Source organism: Mesoplodon densirostris, chromosome 11 (genome assembly GCF_025265405.1).
Source record: "Mesoplodon densirostris isolate mMesDen1 chromosome 11, mMesDen1 primary haplotype, whole genome shotgun sequence".
NCBI lineage: Eukaryota > Metazoa > Chordata > Mammalia > Artiodactyla > Ziphiidae > Mesoplodon > Mesoplodon densirostris.
Window position 1 is genome coordinate 22,703,046 of NC_082671.1, and position 25,169 is coordinate 22,728,214.

The 25,169-nt window shown below is 38.4% G+C and overlaps 1 long non-coding RNA gene and 1 pseudogene across 1 annotated transcript in view; one reads left to right on the plus strand and one right to left on the minus strand.

The window, feature by feature from the left end:
• Positions 1–25,169, minus strand: part of LOC132498662 (uncharacterized) — a 333,526-nt gene that overhangs the window by 171,156 nt on the left and 137,201 nt on the right. The window lies entirely within an intron of this gene.
• Positions 943–25,169, plus strand: part of LOC132498988 (uncharacterized) — a 59,187-nt pseudogene continuing 34,960 nt past the window's right edge.

Sequence of the window (25,169 nt, forward strand, 5' to 3'; positions counted from 1 at the left end):
TCTTTTCTTTCCATTCTTCCTGATTTCTCTCCCTTCTTCCCTCTCTTTCTTTCTTTCCTTGTGTAAGGAAAGAGGATGGGACTTTGGGTGCATGGGATTTTGAGTCAGATAGAACTGGGTTTAGATCAGATTTCTACTTAATTTTTATTAAAGGCTCTGAACCTGTTCCCTAAGTTTTAAATTATAATAATGATGATGATTTAAAATATCACAAGGTGGGGGGACCTTCAAGATGGTGGAGGAGTAAGAGGTGGAGATCACCTTCCTCCCCACAAATACATCAAAAATACGTCTACGTGTGGAACAACTCCTAGAGAACACCTACTGAACGCTGGCAGAAGACCTCAGACCTCCCAAAAGGCAAGAAAATCCCCACGTACCTGGGTAGGGCAAAAGAAAAAAGAAAAAACAGAGACCAAAGAATAGGGACGGGACCTGAACCAGTGGGAGGGAGCCGTGAAGGAGGAAAGGTTTCCACACACTAGGAAGCCCCTTCGGGTGGTGGGGGTGGGGGAGAAGCTTCGGAGACTGTGGGTGGTGGAGGGGGGAAGCTTCGGAGCCGCGGAGGAGAGCGCAGCAACAGGGGTGCGGAGAGCAAAGCAGAGAGATTCCCGCATAGAGGATTGGTGCCGACCGGCACTCACCAGCCCGAGAGGCTTGTCTGCTCACCCGCCGGGGTGGGCAGGGGCTGGGAGCTGAGGCTCGAGCTTCAGAGGTTGGATCCCAGGGAGAGGACTGGGGTTGGCTGAGTGAACACAGCCTGAAGGGGGCTAGTGCACCACAGCTAGCCAGGAGGGAGTCCGGGAAAAAGTCTGGAACTGCCTAAGAGGCAAGAGACCATTGTTTCAGGGTGCACGAAGAGAGGGGATTCAGAGCACCACCTAAACGAGCTCCAGAGATGGGCGTGAGCCAGGGCTATCAGCACGGACACCAGAGACGGGCATGAACAACGCGAACACTGTTTCTGCTGACACCAGGAATCCTGTGTGCAAGCACAGGTCACTACCCACACCCCCCAAGGAGCGTGTGCAGCCCGCCACTGCCAGGGTCCTGAAATCCAGGGACAACCTCCCCAGGAGAACACATGGCGCACCTCAGGCTGTTGCAATGTCACACTGGCCTCTGCCGCTGCAGGCTCGTCCCGCATTCCAACTGTGACTACCGTATGCCTCCCTCCCCCCGGCCTGAGTGAGTCAAAGCACCCTAATTAGCTGCTGCTTTAACCTCTTCCTGTCTGGGAGGGAAACAGATGCCAGAGGGCGACCTACACGCAGAGGTGGGGACAAAATCAAAGCAGAACCCCGGGAACTGTGCAAACAAAGAAGAGAAAGGGAAATCTATTTCAGCAGCCTCAGGAGCAGCAGATTAAATCTCCACAATCAAGTTGATGTACCCTGCATCTCTGCATTACCTGAATATACAAAAAATAGTCCCAAAATTGAGGTGGTGGACTTTGGGAGCAACTGTAGACTTGGGGTTTGCTGTCTGAAACTGATTTGTTTCTGATTTTTATGTTTATCTTAGTTTAGTTTTTTGTGCTTGTTATCATTGGTGGATTTATTTATTTGTTTGCTTGCTCTCTTCTTTTTTTATTACTTTTTTAAGTAATTAAAAAATTTTTATTAATTTTATTAAAAAATTTTTTTTTCTTTCTTTTTTTCTCTCTTTTCTTCTGAGCTATGTGCTGACAGCGTCTTGGTGCTCTGGCCTGGTGTCAGGCCTGAGTCTCTAATGTGGGAAAGCCGAGTTCAGGACATTGGACCACCAGAGACCTCCTGGCACCAGATAATATCAATTGGCAAGAGCTCTCCCAGAGATCTCCATCTCAATTATAAAATCCAGCTCCGCTCAATGGCCAGCAGGCTCCAGTGCTGGACATCCCATGCCAAACAACTAGCAAGACAGGAACACAACCCCACCCATTAGCAGACAGACTGCCTAAAATCATACTAAGTTCACAGACATGCCAAAACACACCACCGGACATGGCCCTGCCCACCAGAAAGACAAGATCCAGCCCCACCCACCAAAACACAGGCACAAGTGTCCTCCACCAAGAAGCCTACAAAAGCCACTGAAACAACCTCACCCACTGGGGGCAGACAACAAAAACAATGGGAACTACAAACCTGCAGCCTGCGAAAAAGAGACCCAAACACAGTAAGTTAAACAAAATGAGAAGACAGAGAAATATGCAGCAGATGAAGGAGCAAAGTAAAAACCCACCAGACCAAACAAATGGAGAGTAAATAGGCAGTCTACCTGAAAAAGAATTCAGAGTAATGATAGTAAAGATTATCCAAAATCTTGGAAATAGAATGGAGGAAATACAAGAACAAGGAACTAGAAGAACTAAAGAGCAAACAAACAATGACGAACAATACAATAAATGAAATTTAAATTCTCTAGAAGGAATCAATAGCAGAATAACTGATAAGTGGCGTGGAAGATAAAATAGTGGAAATAAGTACTGCAGAGCAGAATAAAGAAAAATGAATGAAAAGAATTGAGGACAGTCTCAGATACCTCTGGGACAACATAAAACACACCAACATTCGAATTATAGGGGTCCCAGAAGAAGAAGAGAAAAAGAAAAGGGTCTGAGAAAAGATTTGAAGACATTATAGATGAAACTTCCCTAACATGGGAAATGAAATAGTCAATCAAGTCCAGGAAGCACAGAGAGTCCCATATAGGATAAATCCAAGGAGAAACATGCCAAGACACATATTAACTAAACTATCAAAAATTAAATACAAAGAAAAAATATTAAAAGCAACAAGGGAAAAGCAACAAATAACATACAAGGGAATCCCCATAAGGTTAACAGCTGATCCTTCAGTAGAAACCCTGCAAGCCAGAAGGGAGTGGAAGGACATATTTAAAGTGATGAAAGGGAAAAATATACAACTAAGATTTCTCTACCCAGCAAGGATCTCATTCAGATTTGATAGGAAAATTAAAACCTTTACAGACAAGCACAATTTAACAGAATTCAGCACCACCAAACCTGCTTTACAACAAATGCTAAAGGAAATTCTCTAGACAGGAAACACAAAAGAAGGAAAAGACCTACAATAACAAACCCAAAACAATTAAGAAAATGGGAAGAGGAATATACATATTGATAATTACCTTAAATGTAAATGGATTTAATGCTCCCACCAAAAGACACAGACTGGCTGAATGGATACAAAAACAAGACCCGTATATATGCTGTCTACAAGAGACCCACTTCAGACCTAGGGACACATACAGACTGAAAGTGAGGAGATGGAAAAAGATATTCCATGCAAATGGAAATCAAAAGAAAGCCGGAGTAGCAATTCTCATATCAGACCAAATAGACTTTAAAATAAAGAGTATTACAAGAGACAAAGAAGGACATTATGTAATGATCAAGGGATCAATCCAAGAACAAGATATAACAAATGTAAATATTTATGCACCCAACATAGGAGCACCTCAATAGGTAAGGCAAATGCTAGCAGCCATAAAAGGGGAAATCGATAGTAAAACAGTCATAGCAGGGGAATTTAACACTCCACTTTCACCAATGGACAGATCATCCAAAATGAAAATAAATAAGGAAACACAAGCTTCAAATGATAAATTAAACAAGATGAACTTAATTGATATTTATAGGACATTCCATCCAAAAATAACAGAATACACATTTTTCTCAAGTGCTCATGGAACATTCTCCAGGATAGATCATATCTTGGGTCACAAATCAAGCCTTGGTAAATTTAAGAAAATTGAAATTATATCAAGTATCTTTTCCGACCACAACGCTATGAGACTAGATATCAATTACAGGAAAAGATCTGTAAAAAATACAAACACATGGAGGCTAAACAATACACTACTTAATAACAAAGTGATCACTAAAGAAATCAAAGAGGAAATCAAAAAATACCTAGAAACAAATGACAATGGAGACACGACGACCCAAAACCTAAGGGATGAAGCAAAAGCAGTTCTAAGATGGAAGTTTATAGCAATACAACCTTACCTTAAGAAACAGGAAAGGGCTTCCCTGGTGGCGCAGTGGTTGAGAGTCCGCCTGCCGATGCAGGGGACGTGGGTTCGTGCCCCGGTCCGGGAAGATCCCACATGCCGTGGAGCGGCTGGGCCCGTGAGCCATGGCCGCTGAGCCTGTGCGTCCGGACCCTGTGCTCCGCGGTGGGAGAGGCCACAACAGTGAGAGGCCCACGTACCGCAAAAAAAAAAAAAAAAAAAAAAAAAAAAAGAAACAGGAAACATCTCAAATAAACAACCAAACCTTGTACCTAAAGCAATTACAGAAAGAAGAACAAAAATCCCCCAAGTTAGCAGAAGGAAACAAATAATAAAGATCAGATCAGAAATAAATGAAAAAGAAATGAAGGAAATGATAGCAAAGTTCAATAATATTAAAAGCTGGTTCTTTGAGTAGATAAACAAAATTGATAAACCATTAGCCAGACTCATCAAGAAAAAAAGGGAGAAGATAAATCAAGAGAAGTAGAGATGAAAAAGGAGAAGTAACAACTGACACTGAAGAAACACAAAGGATCATGAGAGAATACTACAAGCAACTCTATGCTAATAAAATGGACAACCTGGAAGAAATGGACAAATTCTTAGAAATGCACAACCTGCCGAGACTGAACCAGGAAGAAATAGAAAATATGAACAGACCAATCACAAGCATTAAAATTGAAACTGTGATTAAAAATCTTCCAACAAACAAAAGCCCAGGACCAGATGGCTTCACAGGCGAACTCTAGAAAACATTTAGAGAAGAGCTAACACCTATCCTTCTCAAACTCTTCCAAAATATAACAGAGGGAAGACACTCCCAAACTCATTCCATGAGGCCACCATCACCCTGATACCAAAACCAGACAAAGACGTCACAAAGAAAGAAAACTACAGGCCAATATCACTGAAGAACATAGATGCAAAAATCCTCAACAAAATACTAGCAAACAGAATCCAACAGCACATTAAAAGGATCATACACCATGATCAAGTGGGGTTTATTCCAGGAATGCAAGGATCTTCAGTATATGAAAATCAATCAATGTAATACACCATATTAACAAATTGAAGGAGAAAAACCATATGATCATCTCAATAGATGCAGAGAAAGCTTTCAACAAAATTCCACACCCATTTACGATAATAACCCTCTAGAAGGTAGGCATAGAGGGAAATTTCCTCAACATAATAAAGGCCATATATGGCAAACCCACAGCCAACACCGTTCTCAGTGGTGAAAAACTGAAACCACTTCCTCTAAGATCAGGAACAAGACAAGGTTTTCCACTCTCACCACTATTATTCAACACAGTTTTGGAAGTTTTAGCCACAGCAATCACAGAAGAAAAAGAAATAAAAGGAATTCAGATTGGCAAATAAGAAGTAAAGCTGTCACTGTCTGCAGATGACATGATACTATACATAGAGAATCCTAAAGATACTACCAGAAAGCTACTAGAGCTAATCAATGAGTTTGGTAAAGTAACAGGATACAAAATTAATGCACAGAAATCTCTTGCATTCCTATATACTAATGATGAAAAATCTGAAAGAGAAATTAAGGAAACATTCCCACTTATCAGTGCAACAATAAGAAGAAAATACCTAGGGATAAACCTACCTAAGGAGACCAAAGGCCTGTATGCAGAAAACTATAAGACACTGATGAAAGAAGTTAAGGATGATACAAACAGATCAAGAGATATACCATGTTCTTGGATTAGAAGAATCAACACTGTGAAAATGACCCTACTACCCAAAGCAATCTATGTATTCTACGCAATCCCTATCAAACTACCACTGGCATTTTTCACAGAACTAGAACCAAAAATTTCACAATTTGTATGGAAACACGAAAGACCCCAAATAGGCAAAGCAATCTTGAGAAAGAAAAATGGAGCTGGAGGAATCAGGCTCCCTGACGTCAGACTATGCTAGAAAGTTAAATAAATAAATCAAGACAGTATGGTACTGGCACAAAAATAGAAATATATATCAATGGAACAGGATAGAAAGCCCAGAGGTAAACCCACACCCATATGGTCACCATATTTTTGATAAAGGAGGCAAGCATATACAATGGAGAAAAGACAGCCTCTTCAACAAGTGTTGCTGGGAAAAATGGACAGCTACATGTAAAAGAATGAAATTAGAATACTTCCTAACACCATACACAAAAATAAGCTCAAAATGGATTAAAGACCTAAATGTAAGGCCAGACACTCTCAAACTCTTAGAGGAAAACATAGGCAGAACCCTCTATGACATAAATCAGAGCAAGATCCTTTTTGACCCACCTCCTAGAGAAATGGAAATAAAAATAAACAAATGGGACCTAATGAAACTTAAAAGCTTTTGCACAGCAAAGGAAACCATGAACAAGACAAAAAGACAACCCTCAGAATGGGAGAAAATATTTTCAAACGAAGCAACAGACGATGGATTAATCTCCAAAATATACAAGCAGGTCATGTAGTTCAATATCAAAAAACAAACAACCCAATCCAAAAATGGGCAGAAGACCTAAATCGACATTTCTCCAAAGAAGATGTACAGATTGCCAACAAACACATGAAAGGATGCTCAACATCACTAATCATTAGAGAAATGCAAATCAAAACTACAATGAGGTATCACTTCACACCAGTCAGAATGGCCATTATCAAAAAATCTACAAACAATAAATGCTGGAGAGAGTGTGGAGAAAAGGGAAACTTCTTGCACTGTTGGTGGGAATGTAAATTGATACAGCCACTATGAAGAACAGTATGGAAGTTCCTTAAAAAATTACAAATAGAAGTACCATATGACCCAGCAATCCCACTACTGGGCATATACCCTGAGAAAACCATAATTCAAAAAGAGTCATGTATCACAATGTTCATTGCAGCACTACTTACAATAGCCAGGACATGGAAGCAACCTAAGTGTCTATCGACAGATGAATGGATAAAGATGATGTGGCACAAATGTACAATGGAATATTACTCAGCCATACAAGAAATGGAATTGAACTATTTGTAGTGAGATAGATGGACCTAGAGTCTGTCATACAGAGTGAAGTAATTCGGAAAGAGGAAAACAAATACCGTATGCTAACACATATATATAGAATCAAAAAAAAAAAATGGTTCTAATGAACCTAGGGCCAGGGCAGGAATAAAGATTCAAACGTAGAGAATAGAGTTGAGGACACAGAAGGGGGAAGGGTAAGCTGGGACGAAGTGAGAGAGTAGCATTGACATATATACACTACCAAATGTATAAGAGATAGCTAGTGGGAAGCAGCTGCATAGCACAGGGAGATTAGCTCGGTGCTGAGTGACCACCTAGAGGGGTGGGATAGGGAGGGTGGGAGGGAGACACCAGAAGGAGGGGATATGGGGATATATGTATATATATAGCAGATTCACTTTGTTATACAGCAGAAACTAACACAACGTTGTAAAGCAATTACGCTCCAATAAAGATGTTAAAATAAATAAATAAATAAATAAATAAATAAATAAATAAAATATCACAAGGTTACTATGAAGCTTAGATGCGAAAAAATATATAAAATTCACTGCATAAAGATGGCTTACAGTAGATGTTCCATAAACATAGTTTATATTCTGTTTCCATTTCCGTTTTCCTCCATAAGGAAGGCTATTGGTCATTAACCGTAATAAAACTTGTTAAACATGGTTACATTTGGTTCAATGAGTGATGGAAGAGAAAACTGGAGGGTAACAGGTTCTGAAATGAATGAAAAATAATGATTTGTAGATGATAATTGATAAAGCTACTCTTTCAAGAAGAATGAGAGGATAATGGGATGTAGGACAAAGGAACAATAGTATGAAGGAGAATCGGGGTGAAGGAAAAATGTTTGTGGGTGGTGGTGGTTGTTTTTTTAGGATGGAGGTTTGAGTGTGCCTATAACAAGGAAAGAAAGGGACTTACGAGGAGGAATATAAAAATGAGAAAGAGTAATAATACAGAAAATACCTTCAGGAGATAGAATACAAGAGCAGCATTGATCAAAGTTACAGTAGTTATAAAAACAAATTGCCAAATGAACACAAACCCCGTATGGGTAGTTCAAGCCGGGCCTTCGGAAACCTGGGCTCACTTGAATCTAGCATTTCAATAGACAGTTACTCTTAGCCAGCGGTACCAAGGACTCCAGTGTTCAGGGCTGAGGAGTATTGTAGGAGCCTCCTACCTGCAGCTGCCTCTCCCTAATGCCTGAAATGGCAATTACTCATTAATATGTCAAGTGATTAACAGCTATGTAGACTATTAAGATCCTATCTGTGGGCAGTACAGACTTCAGTTTGAAAGCTCCATCATTTATTATGTGTATAAGCTTGGGAAAGTTTTTAGATTTCTCTGAGCCTTAGATTCCTTTTTTTCTGGCCGTGCCACACAGCTTGTAGGATCTTAGTTCCCCAACCAGGGATTGATCCCTGGTGCTCAGCAGTGAAAGTGCGGAGTCCTAACAACTGGACTGCCAGGGAATTCCCGAGCCTCAGTGTTTTGAACTCTAAGAATAACGGTTCCTATATAACAGAATTGAAAATAATGTACACTAAGTAATTAATAGTGATTAGCATACAGGAAATAATTTTCCTTGTGGGGTGTTAGAGTGCTGTAATTTGCCTATTTGCTTACTTTTGAATAATTTTTTCTTTTCTTTTCATAAAATTTTGACCCCATCTAATATAACATGCTTACAGAGATTTGAGCTGAAATCACTATTACTGATGTTATCCTAGGGTGGTCAAATGAAGAGACTATCCCAGGATTCTGAATGTGGCTTGAGCCAAGAGAACTGCAACATTCTCCCAAAGAAGCCTAGGCCTTTTGTGACACAGACATGTGTGACTCAATAACTATCCATGGTAGCCAGCTTCAAGAAGAGAAAAGAAGAAACATTTTCATTTAAATTTTCAAATGCTGAGGACATTATCTTCAGGAACCTTCCCTATGACTTTGGCATCTATTTACCTATTTTCTTCAGGTTTAAATCAATATGATCCTTTGCCAATGTGATGGCAATTATTATACCAACAAAAGCACAAAATACAGAAATTCCGAGGTAAAAAGAATTCTCATTCTCCAATTTCATGTATGAATATTATTATTGTAATTATCATTATTTAAGAAGTATTGTATTTAGCCAGTAGTTTTGAGTAGACCAATCCATTAAGAATACATTTTTAATGTGACACTCTTAGAATGTCTAAGACTTTATTTATAAATGTCCCAGTTTTTGTATTGCCATTCTTTAATCCTGAGTTCATATTCTACCAGAAAAGGCAGAATCTAACATGTAATCCCTACCTGTAGGTAATTAAATTGAATAGTAAAGACTATTTGGAATGGCTTAAAGTAATAGGGCAAAGGGAGGGGTTAGCAAAGTCCAAATAGAATGAATCTTTGATTCAGTAGAGAAAGGCTTCTCAAACTTTCACATGCCTATAGGTCAGCTGGAGATCTTTTTAAAATGCAGATTCTGATTCAGTAGACCTAAGGGTGAGGTCTGAGGTTTTGAATCTCTAACAGACTTCCAGGATCAAGGATGCTACTGACCCCCACCACACTCAAGTAGTGAGGAAGAATCTAGAATTCGGTAATGAGTAGGGAGGGAGCCTGTCATGTGCCCTCTAACTCAGCATCACAGAAAACATCTGAAAACTCAACCACCAGTCACCTGCCATTTGGAGTCCCTCATCTTCTAACACAACAGCTCTCTGACATTTTGATGCTAAAAACTGACATATCCACAAGCAGAGGCATAAACTCTGGAAACATTTCTTTATCTAGAAACCTGATGGACATTGATCAAGTAACTAGAGAAGAACCATAACAAGGTGACATCATCTGTTGAGGTGAAAGAGCAAAAACAAGACCAGATACCTAACCAACTGCCTTTATCAGAACTACGCCATTCCATACACCTGAAAGCAATACAGTGTTATGCATCATTTATATCTCAATAATAAACAATTGGGCCATTCCATCACATATGCCAATGGTGATTCCCAAGATAGATCCTTTGGGAAAATGATAACAAATCTTTCTATCAAAAGTTTTTTCTGATAGGCCAATCAGTGTGAAATAGTTCCTCTCCACTTTCTCTAGTATAAAACAAATTCAGATTCACATTTGATTTCAATAGATTTTAATTCAATAATAGGCAATCATTTTATAAGGAAGCACATGAGAAAAATACTTGAATATATGAAAACCTTGAAGAGGTGGTATGCCCTAGTTGCTTGTAGAATTACTTGCTTTGCTGAACACAACACAAGAATTATAGTGGAAATCAATGCTCTGGTTTACCTCTTTTTAAGAGTGTCTATTTTTATTAGAATATTTCCTTTTCTAAAAGCAGTCACCGTCTTTAAGCAATGAAGACAGGCTAGCTGTACCCAAGCGCTTTCAACTGTGGTCAGAGGGAGCACATATCCTCTAATGAGCTCAGGAAAGATGATCAAAGGTGTACTGTGAATGAAGATGTTTACTCAGCAGTGAGCTAGCTAGCACACATATTTAGGCGTTTTATTTTTAACAGCCAAAAAGAATGTCAGAAGCCTTATTTCCTGGTCGGATGATAAGCATCCTGCCCTAAGCATGGACGAGCACACAGCACATCATCTCAAATGTAGCATGAGGGATGGCTGTAAGTATGACAGCTGACACCTTCACTAAATCGTTATTCTTGGAAACAAGGCAATCTATACACTCAGAGAGGAAGACTCTGCTAGCTGGGTGTTTACATCTATATTTGCCACCTAGGGAGAATAATAGCCTTATTTCAGAACACATTGCATAAGTAGAGATACATCTTAAATTTTACAATGGAGGGGCCAATGCTTTTGTTTCTTTCAGTCATTTGTTTTCTGAGTGTCTTAATGTAAAATGACTCTTGAAAGGCTTTTGCAAATTATCTTCTTAAACTGTACCCATCCTCTGGGCTAAAGAGTTGTTGCAATTGCTTCAGAGATGGAAGTCATGATTTATATTTCACAGATGCTGTATTTCTGAAGGCGTGGCAGCACAGTGGGACCTACATCCACTTGTCTTCGTTCCCCTGATAAGGAGCAAAGCATCCTGGGGGAGAGACAGGCTCAGACTCTCACTGAGAAGCCTGAGTTCAGGCTCCTTGTGAGAGCCATTCACCCTGTCACCAACACGATGCCTTACTTAAACTTCCCAGATAAAAACAGATATTCACTTGAGCTGGAAAAGCAGGGGGATGGAGAAGTATAGAGCTACAAGTTTAAATATTTCAGCTCTGTCTGTGAAAATGACTCCCTGTGTGTACGTAACCTTGGCCAGGTTAATTCACTTAAGCTGCAAAGAGTCGATCCACCTTTCCTGTCAATCAAATGAACAACTACTTTTTAAAATAATGATGAACACAAAGACAATGCAGCAAATTAACTTGAAGCGGATATGACTTCAGGTTGCCCCACCACTGATGATATTCGGATAGGAAACAAAATACTGGATTAAAAGCACATTTGCCTTTTTTTAAAAAAAGTGGTAAATTTTGAAACATATAGCCAATTTTAATTAATAATGCTTTATTATATCAATTAGCTTTTTCTAGGATGTAGCTATTAAATTAAACCCCACAGTTGGACAATTACCTTTTCTTCATTACTCTCCAATTGTTTCATAGGGATTGCTAACTTCCCTAGATTATAAACTAGATTATAAACTCCTCAAGGGCAGCAATATGTCTTTTTTGTTCACGATTTAGGGTTAATCACAAGATCTCTGTGCTACCCATGAGCTCAACATGAATAGAGAGATGGGGAAGGATTCCACTCCACCCTCCAAGTGCAATAAGGGAATAAAATGTGCTCCTGTGCCACCATCTCCCTAATTACTCTATTCCTTATTGCTTATTGTGGCACAGCTGGATTAAACTAGAAGTTTAATGGGGATTTGGGGACAATGGAGAAGGTGAGGACATTTTGTACCCTTGTCTCACCTTATGGGTGTCGGCCCCGGTGCTTCGGCACCAACTCATTTGTCCTACTGCTCCTAGCTCTGAGATCTGACTGCAGTAAGTTTTACCTTCCCTGGAGTTTAAATTTCTACTCCTTTGTTTGAATAAAACTGAAGTATCTCTGCACATTGATTCTTGGTACAGCTATCTATTCTGTAATTATAATACCACTAATAATTACTATTTACTGAGCATGTATTAAATAATTAGTTCTTTAAGTAGATTACCTAATTAAATCTACTCAAAAATGATGTGTGGCAGCTATTATTAATCCCAAGACAGAGATAAGGAAATCGAAGCCCAGAGATCTTATCTAACTTCATATATCTGCTAAGTGAAGGAGGAAGTATTTGAAACTGGGTCTGTCTGACTACAAAATAAGGCATCTCTATGTTTGTCAGATTGTACAGCTACTGAATAAACTCTGCACAGTGAGGTAGGGAAATCAATGGAGCAGTCATTTGTTCCAGGGACAGCTAAAATACCACTATAAAAAATTTTGCCCATATATACAGGGAGAAAAAAGGCTCATAGCAGCACTCCATGTAATAACCAAAAAAAAAAAAAAAAAAGAAAAGAAAAGAAAAGAAAAAGAAAAAGGATAAAAGAGAAGCAACCCAAAGATCAACCATAAACAAATAAGTAGATTATGGTATAGCCATGGGATAGAATATTATATAACAGTGAAAACAGTGAAATACAACTACATGTAACAATGTGAATGAATCTCAGGGATTAAAGATTAAACAAAAAAGCTATTGCAGAAAAATACATGGCATGAGATTCCACTTATAAAGCTCTTCACATGCAAGACTAAACAATACAACAAGGGAACAACACAAAATTCATGTCAGGACAGGGATGGGCTGTTAAGACAAAAGTGGAAAGATGAGATCTAAGAAGGACTCTCATAAGATGGCAAAGTTAAATAAAGTGTTCTTCTTAAACTTGGTAGTGGGGGTCCAGGGAACACTGCATAGTTATACTTTAAATTTTTTGTGTGTTTTTCTTAAATTATAGCAAAATATATATAATACAAAATTGACTGTTTTAACAATGTTTGAAGTGTACAGTTCAGTGGCATTAAGCATATTCACATTGTTATGGAATCATTATCACTAGATAACATGAATTATTCTTTTTGTCTAGTAACATTAGATTAAAAGAGTTCGTAGCAATAGCTGGTGATATTTATATAATTTCATATCTTTGGTAAATTCTAAACAACTCATGATTGTAAAAAAATGTCTCTCATTTTGTAGTGAGAAATCTGGCTTTTGTTGCTGAGAAAAGTGCATTGAGTTAGTCTGGGGGTAATTAATATAATACGTGGAGAAAGGTTAAGATGTTTGATCTGAAATAAATAAAAAGCAGCAACATATTTTCAATGGGATCTGAAGGTTCAAGGATACCTTGAGTTTAAGGAGTTCTATCTACTACATGTTGGGTTGATTGTAAAGGAAATTTTAAGTCAGATAGTTTTTATTATTGTATTAATTAAATTCCATCTCTCTTTCTAATAATTATATAGCCCAGTAGTTTTTTAAAAAAAGTATGACAGCTGCATCTGTACACTTTCCAAATACGCAGCATAGTTAGAAATGGCAAGTAACTGTTTTATAATGTTTTCCATAATGCCAACTGTCCATGGGTTATGTGAAGAGCAAGTATAAATAGCAGGTAGGAAACCCAATGGAGTTATATCCTATCTTCCATCAGCTCACACTTTTGAGCACTATTGATCTCAGGTTTTTCTTCAATGCTGGCATTTCAGACCCAAGTTTAGCAATTTCTTGCTGTAGTTGTTCATTTGTTCCCTGTGCCTGCTGCAGCATGACTTGATCATTGTTTAAATGCATTTGTAATTTCAGAAACTGAGGGAAGAAAAAAAAAAGGGAGTGGGGCTGTTTTAGGCAATAATGCTCTGTTTTATAATAAAAGAAGCCATTGAAAGCTGATTATGTAACAAATCCATCAAGGCTGCAAAAGTACACCAGAGAATGAAGCATGATGGGAATTTTTAAGTCAGATATAATTTCTTTTCTGCCTGCAGGAGTTCTTTGTTAAAAAGCAATATATTAACTCATTAAAAAAAGCTGGCAAGACTTCAAAAAAAGTAGCTTAATCTGCTACATTTTATGACATTTTCTAGCCAATTCATGTTTTAACAAGTTCATTCACTTAATCATTACAATAGACTATCTGATACATTTCTCATTTATAAACTAGATTTTTCCTCATGAAGTATAGCTTGTTTAGATTTTTTAAAAGCTCAGTTTCTTTATAGGATAATTCCATAAATATTCACAATGTACAATTTTGTGTTACACATTTTTATAAAGGGTCTAGCCAACAATGCACCATAAATAATAATGATGATACACTGCTGGTTCTTCTTCTTTAGGATTTTAATTAAAAGTAAGCATATGGAACTTAGAAGGCAGCATACAGATGATTTGTAAGGAATGACACGGCAAAGTAAACTAAAATTGTAAATAATTGTTTCATCGTCCAAATACCCAAGTTTCACTGGATTCTGAGAGGCAGCAGGGTCCAGTGGAAGCCCTTGGATGATGTAGCCAGATTTCTGTTTTCTCAGTTGTCAACCATAAATGAAAATATCATCAACTAACTTTATTGCAGAAAGAAATGAAACACCAGGTGGACAATCTAAACCTAATTATAATTTGTTGGGAGCATTCACTTAACCATTTTCTGGAAATTCATATGCAGGGAATACACATAGACCCAGTTTGATAATGCTGCACACAGTGCTGATTCATTAAATTTCTATAAGTCTCTGAAATAGTTTCTTTTAAAAAGTAACAGGCGTATATGGGTGCCTATGTAATACACACACATATATGCATCACAATAAACTTTATGCATATATATGTCTCTCCTCCACCCCACCCCACCCCACCCATGCTCTAGGTACCTTCTCGGTCAGTGAGTTCTAGCCAACACACTGTGCTGTACACATATTCCTGGCTAAAAAGCATTAGTCCACCATATTGCAAAGGTCCTCTGCCAAAGAGCACGCTATCTCATTTTCCTGAGTTGAGTGGGTTCTAAAACATGTATTGTTTATTACTCTATGGCTGTTCTTTCTACTATTTATTGTGTGTTATGGTGAACAGTTTTGACCCATAACATCTGACAAAAGTCAAAAAGTATGCAAGCAGTACTTACACCTAAAAAAGGTGGTAAGGAGATAAGCAGACCACAATATGTCTTCAAGAAAATGACTTAGGAATCAGAGAATAAATATCATGAAGCACTTACTTATATTTGAAAGTCCTTTGACCTTCATAAACATCATAAACATCACTGCAAGCTGGAGGACTGACCAGCAAAGAGACACTGTCCGTGTTGATTGTCTGGAGAGCATCTCCTTAAGGCTGTCCTCCAATGAACCCACATAGAAATGATCCTACCAATTTTGGGAATACATCCTCTGAATTAAACCAGGTGTGCCATATCCAAAAGTTTCTGGAAACATGGTCTCTTTAGGAAAGTAATTTAAAAGTTACAGCTTTTTGATGGGACAAAGGGTGTTAAAGAAACTGGCTGAATCACATGAGATGCATCACCAAGTGAAGAGAGGGACCACATCTGGTGAAAGTACAAGAGTAAAAAGGGTGAAAGTATGTCAAGAGAGAGAAAACAAATGATAAGCCGATATAAATTTAAATCTCATGCCTAACCTGGCACACTTAAGGCAAAACAGAAGTCACTCTGGCAGAAGACAGTGGGTATCAGTGCATAAAGGTTAAGCTTGCTCAACCAACAGTGCCCAGCACATTTTTACATATATAGTAAGTGGTTAGTGAATGAATCCACAAAGAGCCTACATGACCCAAGTAAAATTAGCCTCTAACTAGAGAGGCCAATCTTGTTTTCCAGATAGTAGGCAAAATGTTACAAAAATTGCACCAGCAGGAAGAACCCACAGCAAGTAAACACTTTACCTCTTTTAGATATTAAAAAATAAAGATAACTCTAAACTATATATTTAATCACAAGACAAGGAGATTTCTTACATCTACTTACTCAGGGCAAAACTTTATGAAGAACCATAAAGGGTCTTTTTTACATCTTTCTTTCCAAATCCTTAAACCTCCCAATTCATCCCACCCCACCCCACCCCACCACAGCTTTCCCCCCTTGGTGTCCATACATTCGTTCTCTACATCTGTGTCTCTATTTCTGCCCTGCAGACCGGTTAATATGTACCATTTTTATAGATTCCACATATATGCATTAATATACGATATCTGTTTTTCTCTTTCTGATTTACTTCACTCTGTATAACAGTCTCTAGGTCCATCCACATCTCTACAAATGACCCAACTTCATTCCTTTTTATGGTTGAGTAGTATTCCATTGTATATATGTACCACATCTTCTTTATACATTCGTCTGTCGATGGGCATTTAGGTTGCTTCCACGCCATGGCTATTGTAAATAGTGCTGCAATGAACATTGGGGTGTAAGTGTCACTTTGAATTATGGTTTTCTCAGGGTATATGCCCAGTAGTGGGATTGCTGAGTCATATGGTAGTGCTATTTTTAGTTCTTTAAGGAAGCTCCATACTGTTCTCCATAGTGGCTGTATCAATTTATATTCCCACCAACAGTGCAAGGGGGTTCCCTTTAATCGACACCTCTCCAGCATCTGATGTTTGTAGATTTTCTGATGATACCCACTCTAACCGGTGTGAGGTGATACCTCATTTTAGTTTTGATTTGGATTTCTCTGATGATTATGATGTTGAGCATCTTTTCATGTGCCTCTTGGCCATCTGTATGTCTTCTTTGGAGAAATGTCCATTTAGGTCTTGTGCCCATCTTTTGATTGGGTTGTTTGTTTTTTTAATATTGAGTTGCATGGGCTGTTTATATATTTTGGAGATTAATCCTTTGTCCGTTGATTTGTTTGAAAATATTTACTCCTACTCCAGCGTTGTCTTTTCCTCTTGTTTAGAGTTTCCTTTGCTGTGCAAAAGCTTTTAAGTTTCATCAGGTCCCATTTGTTTATTTTTGGTTTTTTTTTCCATTACTCTACGAGGTGGGTCAAAAAAGATCTTGCTGTGATTTATTTCAGAGTGTTCTTCCTATGTTTTTCTCTAAGAGTTTTATAGTGTCTGATCTTACATCTAGGTGTTTAACCCATTTTGAGTTTACTTTTGTGTATGGTGTTAGGGAGTGTTCTAATTTCATTCTTTTACAAATAGCTATCCAGTTTCCCCAGCACCACTTATTGAAGAGACTGTCTTTTCTCCATTGTACATCCTTGCCTCCTTTGTAATAGATTAGGAGACCATAGGTGCATGGGTTTATCTCTGGGCTTTCTATCTTATTCCATTGATCTATATTTCTGTTTTCGTGCCAGTACCATATTGTCTTGATTATTGTAGCTTTGTAGTATAGTCTGAAGTCAGGGAGTCTGATTCTTCCAGCTCTGTTATTTTCCTTCAAGATTGCTTTGGCTGTTCGGGGTCTTTTGTGTCTCCATACAGATTTTAAGATTTTTTGTTTTAGTTCTGTAAAAAATGCCATTGGTAATTTGATAGGGATTGCATTGAATCTGTAGATTGCTTTGGGTAGTATACTCATTATCACAATATTGATTCTTCCAATCCAAGAACATGGTATATCTCAAAATCTGTGTCATCTTTCATTTCTTTCATCAGTGCCTTATAGTTTTCTGAGTACATGTCTTTTACCTACTTAGGTAGGTTAATTCCTAGGTATTTTCTTCTTTTTGTTGCAATGGTGAATGGGATTATTTCCTTAATTTCTCTTTCTGATATTTTGTTGTTCGTGCATAGGAATGCAAGAGATTTCTGTGCATTAATCTTTTAGCCTGCAACTTTACTAAATTCATTCTTTAGCTCTAGTAGTTTTCTGGTGGCATCTTTAGGATTCTCTATGTATAGTATCATGTCATCTTCAAACAGTGACAGTTTTACTTCTTCTTTTCCAATTTGTATTTCTTTTATTTCTTTTTCTTCTGTGATTGCTGTGGCTAGGACTTCCAAAACTATGTTGAATAATAGTGGTGAGAGTGGACATCCTTGTCTTGTTCCTGATCTTAGAGGAAATGCTTTCAGTGTTTCACCATTGAGAATGATGTTTGCTGTGGGTTTGTCATATACGGCCTTTATTATGTTGAGGTGGGTTCCCTCTATGCCCACTCTCTGGAGAAGTTTTATCATAAATGGGTGTAGAATTTTGTCAAAAGCTTTTTCTGCATCTATTAAGATGATCGTATAGTTTTTATTCTTCTGTTTATTAATACAATGTATCACACTGATTGAATTGCATATATTGAAGAATCCTTGCATCCCTGGGATAAATCTCACTTGATCATGGTGTATGATCCTTTTAATGTGTTGTTGGATTCTGTTTGCATTTTGTTGAGTTTTTTGCATCTATATTCATCAGTGATATTGGTCTGTAATTTTCTTTTTTTATAGTATTTTGTCTGGTTTGGGTATCCAGGTGATGGTGGCCTCATAGAATGAGTTTGGGAGTGTTCCTTCCTCTGCAACTTTTTGGAAGTGTGATAAGGATGTGTGTTAGCTCTTCTATAAATGTTTGATAGAATTCGCCTGTGAAGCCAACTGGTCCTGGACATTGGTTTGTTGGAAAAATTTTAATCACAGTTTCAATTCATTTCATGTGATTGGTCTGTTCATATTTTCTATTCCTTCCTGGTTCAGTCTTGGAAGCTTATACTTTTCTAAGAATTTGTCCATTTCTTCCAGGTTGTCCACTTTATTGGCATAGAGTTACTTGTAGTAGTCTCTTAGGAAGGTTTGTATTTCTGCGGTGTCTGTTGTAACTTCTCCTTTTTCATTTCTAACTTTATTGATTTGAGTACTTTCCCTCTTTTTCTTGATGAGTCTGGCTAAAGGTTTACCAATTCTGTTTATCTTCTCAAAGAACCAGCTTTTAGTTTTATTGATCTTTGCTACTGTTTTCTTTGTTTCTATCTCATTAATTTCTGCTCTGATCTTTATGATTTCTTTCCTTCTACTAACTTTGGGTTTTCCTTGTTCTTTCTCTAGTTCCTTTAGGTGTAAGGTTAGATTGCTTATTTGAGATTTTTCTTGTTTCTTGAGGTAGGCCTGTATTGCTATAAACTTCCCTCTTAGAACTGCTTTTGCTGCATCCCATAGGTTTTGGATCATTGTGCTTACACTGTCATTTGTCTCTAGGTATTTTCTGATTTCCTCTTTGATTTCTTCAGTGATGTCTTGGTTATTTAGTAACGTATTGTTTAGTCTCCATGTGTTCGTGTTTTTTATGTTTTTTCCCTGTAATTGATTTCTAATCTCATAGCCTTGTGGTCAGAAAACATGCTTGATATGATTTCAATTTTCTTAAATTTACCGAGTCTTCATTTGTGACCTAAGATATGGTCTACCCTGGGGGATGTTCCGTGCGCAGTTGAGAAGAAAGTGTAATCTGCTCTTTTCGGATGGTATGTCCTATAAATGTCAGTTAAATATATCTTGTCTATTGTATCAGTTAAAGCTTGTGTTTCCTTATTAATTTTCTGTCTGGATGATCTGTCCATTGGTGTAAGTAAGGTGTTAAAATCCCCCGCTATTACTGTGTTACTGTCAATTTCCTCTTTTATAGCTGTTACCATTTGCCTTATGTATTGAGGTGCTCCTATGTTGGTTGCATATATATTTATAATTGTTATATCTTCTTCTTGGATTAATCCCTTGATCATTATGTAGTGTCCTTCTTTGTCTCTTGTAACATTCGTTATTTTAAAATCTATTTTATCTGATATGAGTATTGTTACTCCAGCTTTCTTTTGATTTCCATTTGCATGGAATATCTTTTTCCATCCCCCCACTTTCAGTCTGTATGTGTCCCTAGGTCTGAAGTGCGTCTCTTGTAGGCAGCATATAGATGGGTCTTGTTTTTGTATCCATTCAGCGAGCCTGTGTCTTTTGGTTGGAGCATTTAATCCATTCACGTTTAAGGTAATTATAGATATGTATGTTTCTATTACAATTTTCTTAATTGTTATGGGTTTGATTTCATAGGTTCTTTTCTCCTCTTGTGTTTCCCACTCAGAGAAGTTCCTTTAGCATTTGTTGTAGAGCTGGTTTGGTGGTGCTGACTTCTCTTAGCTTTTGCTTGTCTGTAAAGCTTTTGATTTCCCTGTTGAATCTGAATGAGATCCTTGCCAGGTAGAGTAATCTTGGTTGTAATTTCTTCCTTTTCATCACTTTAAATATATCATGCCACTCCCTTCTGGCTTGTAGACTTTCTGCTGAGAAATCAGCTGTTAACCTTATGGGGATTCCCTTGTATATTTTTTTGTTCCCTTGTTCCTTTTAATAATTTTTCTTTGTCTTTAATTTTTGTCAGTTGGATGACTATGTGTCTCGGTGTGTTTCTCCTTGGGTTTATCCTGCCTGGGACTCTGCACTTCCTGGACTTGGGTGGCTATTTCCTTTCCCATGTTAGGGAAGTTTTTGACTGTAATCTCTTCAAATATTTTCTCGGGTCCTTTCTCTCTCTCTTCTCCTACTGGGACCCCTATAAAGCGAATATTGCTGCATTTTATGTTGTCCCAAAGGTCTCTTGGGCTGTCTTCATTTCTTTTCATTCTTTTTTCTTTATTCTGTTCTGTGTCAGGGATTTCCACCATTCTGTCTTCCAGGTCACTTATCCATTCTTCTACCTCAGTTATTCTGCTATTGATTCCTTGTAGTGTATTTTTCATTTCAATTATTGTATTGTTCACCTGAGTTTGTTTGCTCTTTAATTCTTCTAGGTGTTTCTTTAATTTTTCTAGGTCTTTGTGAAACATTTCTTGCACCTTCTCGATCTTTGCCTCCATTCTTTTTATGAGGTCCTGGATCTTCTTCACTATCATTATTCTGAATTCTTTTTCTGGCAGGTTGCCTATCTCCACTTCATTTAGTTGTTTTTCTGGGGTTTTATCTTGTTCCTTCATCTGATACATAGTCCTCTGTCTTTTCATTTTGTCTATGTTTCTGTGAATGTGGTTTTCATTCCACAGGCTGCAGGATTGTAGTTCTTCTTGTTTCTGCTGTTTGCCCTCTGGTGGATAAGGCTTTCTAAGATGCTTGTGCAAACTTCCTGATGGGAGGGATTGGTGGCAGGTAGAGCTGGGTGTTGCTCTGGTGGGCAGAGCTCAGTAAAACTTTAATCCCCTTGCCCACTGATGGGTGGGGCTGAGTTCCCTCCCTGTTGGTGGTTTGGACTGAGGCAACCCATCACTGGAGTCTACAGGCTCTTTGGCAGGGCTAATGGCAGACTCCCAGAGGGTTCATGCCGAGGATTACTTCCCAGAACTTCTGCTGCCAGTGTCCTTGTCTCCGTGGTGAGCCACAACCTCCCCCTGCCTCTGCAGTAGACCCTCCAACACTAGCAGGTAGGTCTTGTTCAGTCTCCTTTGCGGTCACTGCTCTTTCCCCCTGGGTCCTTATGTGCACACTACTTTGTGTGTGCCCTCCAAGGGTCAGTCTCTGTTTCCCCCAGTCCTGTCGAAGTCCTGCAATCCAATCCCGCTTGCTTACAAAGTCTGATTGTCTGGGAATTCCTCCTCCTGTTGCCAGCCCCCCAAGTTGGGAAGCCTGATATGGGGCTAAGAATCTTCACTCCAGTGGGTGGACTCCTGTGGTATAATTGTTCTCCAGTTTGTAGGTCACCCACCCCGCAGTTATGGGATTTGATTTTATTGTGATTCTGCTCCTCCTACCGTCTCATTGCAGCTTCTTCTTTGTCTTTGGATGTGGGGTATCTTTTTTGGTGAGTTCCAGTGTCTTCCTGTGGATGACTGTTCAGCAGTTAATTGTGATTCTGGTGCTCTCGCAAGAGGGAGTGAGAGCACATCCTTCTACTCCGCCTTCTTGAACCAATCTCCTTAATTTTTACACTTTCTACAAAAATTTTCCCCTTCTCATTTCTACATCTCCTGCATTGCAGGGGAAAATATGTAAACTCTTCCACACTCCTCTTCCCTACCCTCATCTTTCCTACCCACGCATATGTTTAGTGGGAAAGAAAAGTTTTCAAAAATATATAAGAAAATCCTGGGAATTCCCTAGTGGTCCAGTGATTAGGATTCCACACTCTCACTGTCAAGGGCCTGGGTTCGATCCCTGGTCAGGGAACTAAGATCCTGCAAGCCTCATGGCACAAGCAAAAAAAAAAAAAAAAGAAAAGAAAGAAAGAAAAAGAAAAGAAAAGAGAAAATTCTTTTGGTGGCAAATAAGACAGAGTGTTTAACCTCTATCAATCATTCTTCCTGCTCCTACTGAATCTTCAGAGGCATGAGGGCTGAGGTTGTGGAAGAAGAGGCAGAGGAAGTGGGAAGGACCCAGGAGAAGTGACACATTCATTCTTTAAGCAGTGACCAGGATCACTGATCAAGCTGGAGGAGATACCACAGTCAGTAAGATGCAGCCCCACTGTGATGCAACTTTCATTCTAAAGGTAGAAAAGCTAACAAATAAACAAATAATAATAAAATAATTATAAAACTGGAAATGTTATGAAAGAAACAAGGGCCGAAAGATAATAATGGCTGTTGTGCATTGGGGGTGGACACCCACTTTAGGTAGAATACTCAAGGCTAAATGAGGAGTTGGCCATGTAGGAAGATGGGAAGCACTTCCTGGGGAAAATAACCAGCACAACTGGTACTGAGCTGGAAAGAGTGTGAGGGGCAGAAACCCAAGTGACAGGTTCTGCAAAGATTGCTCTGGTTGACTTACAGAGAACAGACTGCAGGAGGCCAAAAGCAAAAGCAGAGGGCCTGTTGCAGGAGCCTTGGTAAGAGAAGTGGGCTGCTGGACTAAGACGGGGCAGAGGAGATGGACAAAAGTGAAGAGATGAGGCTTGACAATGGAGTGGGTGTCAGGATGTAAGAAAAGGGGGAATCAACAGTGACTCTTGGGTTCCAACCTTGAACATCTGGGTGGCCACTGGTGGCATGCATTGACATGGGTTAAGACCAGAGACTGGGAACAGATTTGAGGGAAGGATAGAGTGACTGAAATCAAAAATTCCTTGTAATGCACTTTTTGTGGATTTACTCTGTCAGAATTGGCAATAAGCAGAAATCCACCTACAAATAACCTCATTGCTGATCCTGATTGAGCTGTGAAATATCTGCTTCATAAAATGAAGGGATTACAAAACTAAATACTGTAATTATTCCTCTCAACCTGGTATAACAATAACCATGTGAGAACTGTAATGAGTCTCACTTAACGCACAGCACATTCTGAGCTTCTCAGAGGAAAGTACTGAATATGTGTGGAAAGCTCATTAATTTAGTATCCAGGAATGTGTTGTTAGATGCAGTAGTGTTAAAAATAAGAGTAGAGGTCTAAACATAGTAGCATAGTTTCCTCTGCACAAAATACTATCTGTAACAGATTAACAAGTGACCTTGTTACTGTTCATGGATCCTGGCCTAGTTTAAGAGTCTGTGAGCACTGAAGCAAATAATTTCAGAAATCTCACAATCTGGAAAAGTATCATTGCCTTATTTGAAGTAAAGTCCATTGTATTTAGGGATGAGATTCTTCCCCTTTTCTTTGACTTCTGTGCTGTTAGAGTTGAGGAGACTCCCAGAGTTTACACATGGATTTACTTAGTTCAAGTTCTCGACTAGAGGACAAATGATTTATTGTACAAGATTATTCATAGAAGGCTAAACATGGCTCTTCCTGCCATATCAGTTGTTCCATTGCATTAATATTTCAATGTTTTACATGAATTCATGTATGGAGTAATAGTTATTGCCCAAATTTCATTGTCCCCTGATGCACACATCAGCAAATCTTCAGAGGTCTGAAGTGATGCAATATATAGCCCATTCCTGTATGTCTCTAGAGAAAAGAGACTTCCCAGTTGGATCAATTCAAAAACATTAAGAGTCTGTGTACCACGTATGAGAAACTGTGTTAGGGGCCAAGGATACAGAGTTTGTGTTGCATCATGTCTCTATAAACTGCCTCAAACTCCCACTTCTATTTTTTATATCAGCTAATATTTATTGAGCGCTTAGTGTGTTCCAGTAAGTATTTTACGTAGTTTCAAGGAATAACTCAAAGACAGTTATTTTGCATACAAATGTTCTCACATAGGAATAAGATGATCAGCTTATGCCAGTTTGTCTGGGACTGCCTCTGTGTTTTTTGTAATTGAAATGAAATTCATATAACATAAAATTAATCATTTAGAGTATACAATTCAGTGACACTTAATACATTCACAATGTTGTGCAATCACAATCCCTATCTAGTTTGAAAACATTTTCATCACCCCAAAAGAAACTCCCTCACCCATTAAGTAGTCGCTGTCTATTCTCACATCCCCCAGTCACTGGCAACCACCAACCTGTCTTCTGTTTCTATGGATTTAACTACTCCTGACATTTCACATAAATGAAATCATGGCGCAATGTTTTAGAGGTTCAATATTGTAGCAGGTATCCTTTCAATGGCCAAATAATACTGTGTTATGCGTATATCCTAAATTTGTTTATTTGTTGTCAGTGGATGGACATTGGGTGGTTTCCACCTTTTAGCTACTGTAAATAGTGCTTCTATGGACATCGTGTACAAGTATATGAGTACCTGTTTTCAGTTCTTTGGGATATATACCCAGGAGTGTAATTGCTAGATCACAGGATAATTCTGCGTTTAACTTTTTGAAGAACCACCAAACTGTTTTCCACAGTGGGTGTACCCATTTTACATTGCCACCAGAAATGTACAAGCATTCCAATTCCCCACATCCTCGCCAAGATTTGTTATTTGCAGTTTTTATGGGTTTTAGGGGGGGTTGTCTGTTTTTTTTTTTTTTAATAGTAGTAATCCTACTGGGTGTAAAGTGGTATTTCCGTGGTTTTGAGTTTCATTTCCCTAATGCTTAATGATGTTAAGCATCTTTTCAGGTTCTTATTGGCCATTTGTCTATCTTCTTTGGAGAAATGTCTGTTCAAGTGCTTTGTACATGTTTTAATTGGGTAGTTTGTCTTTTTGTTATTAAGTTATAGGAATTGTTCCTATATTCTCAATACTACACCCTTATCAGGTATATGATTTGCAAATAATTTCTC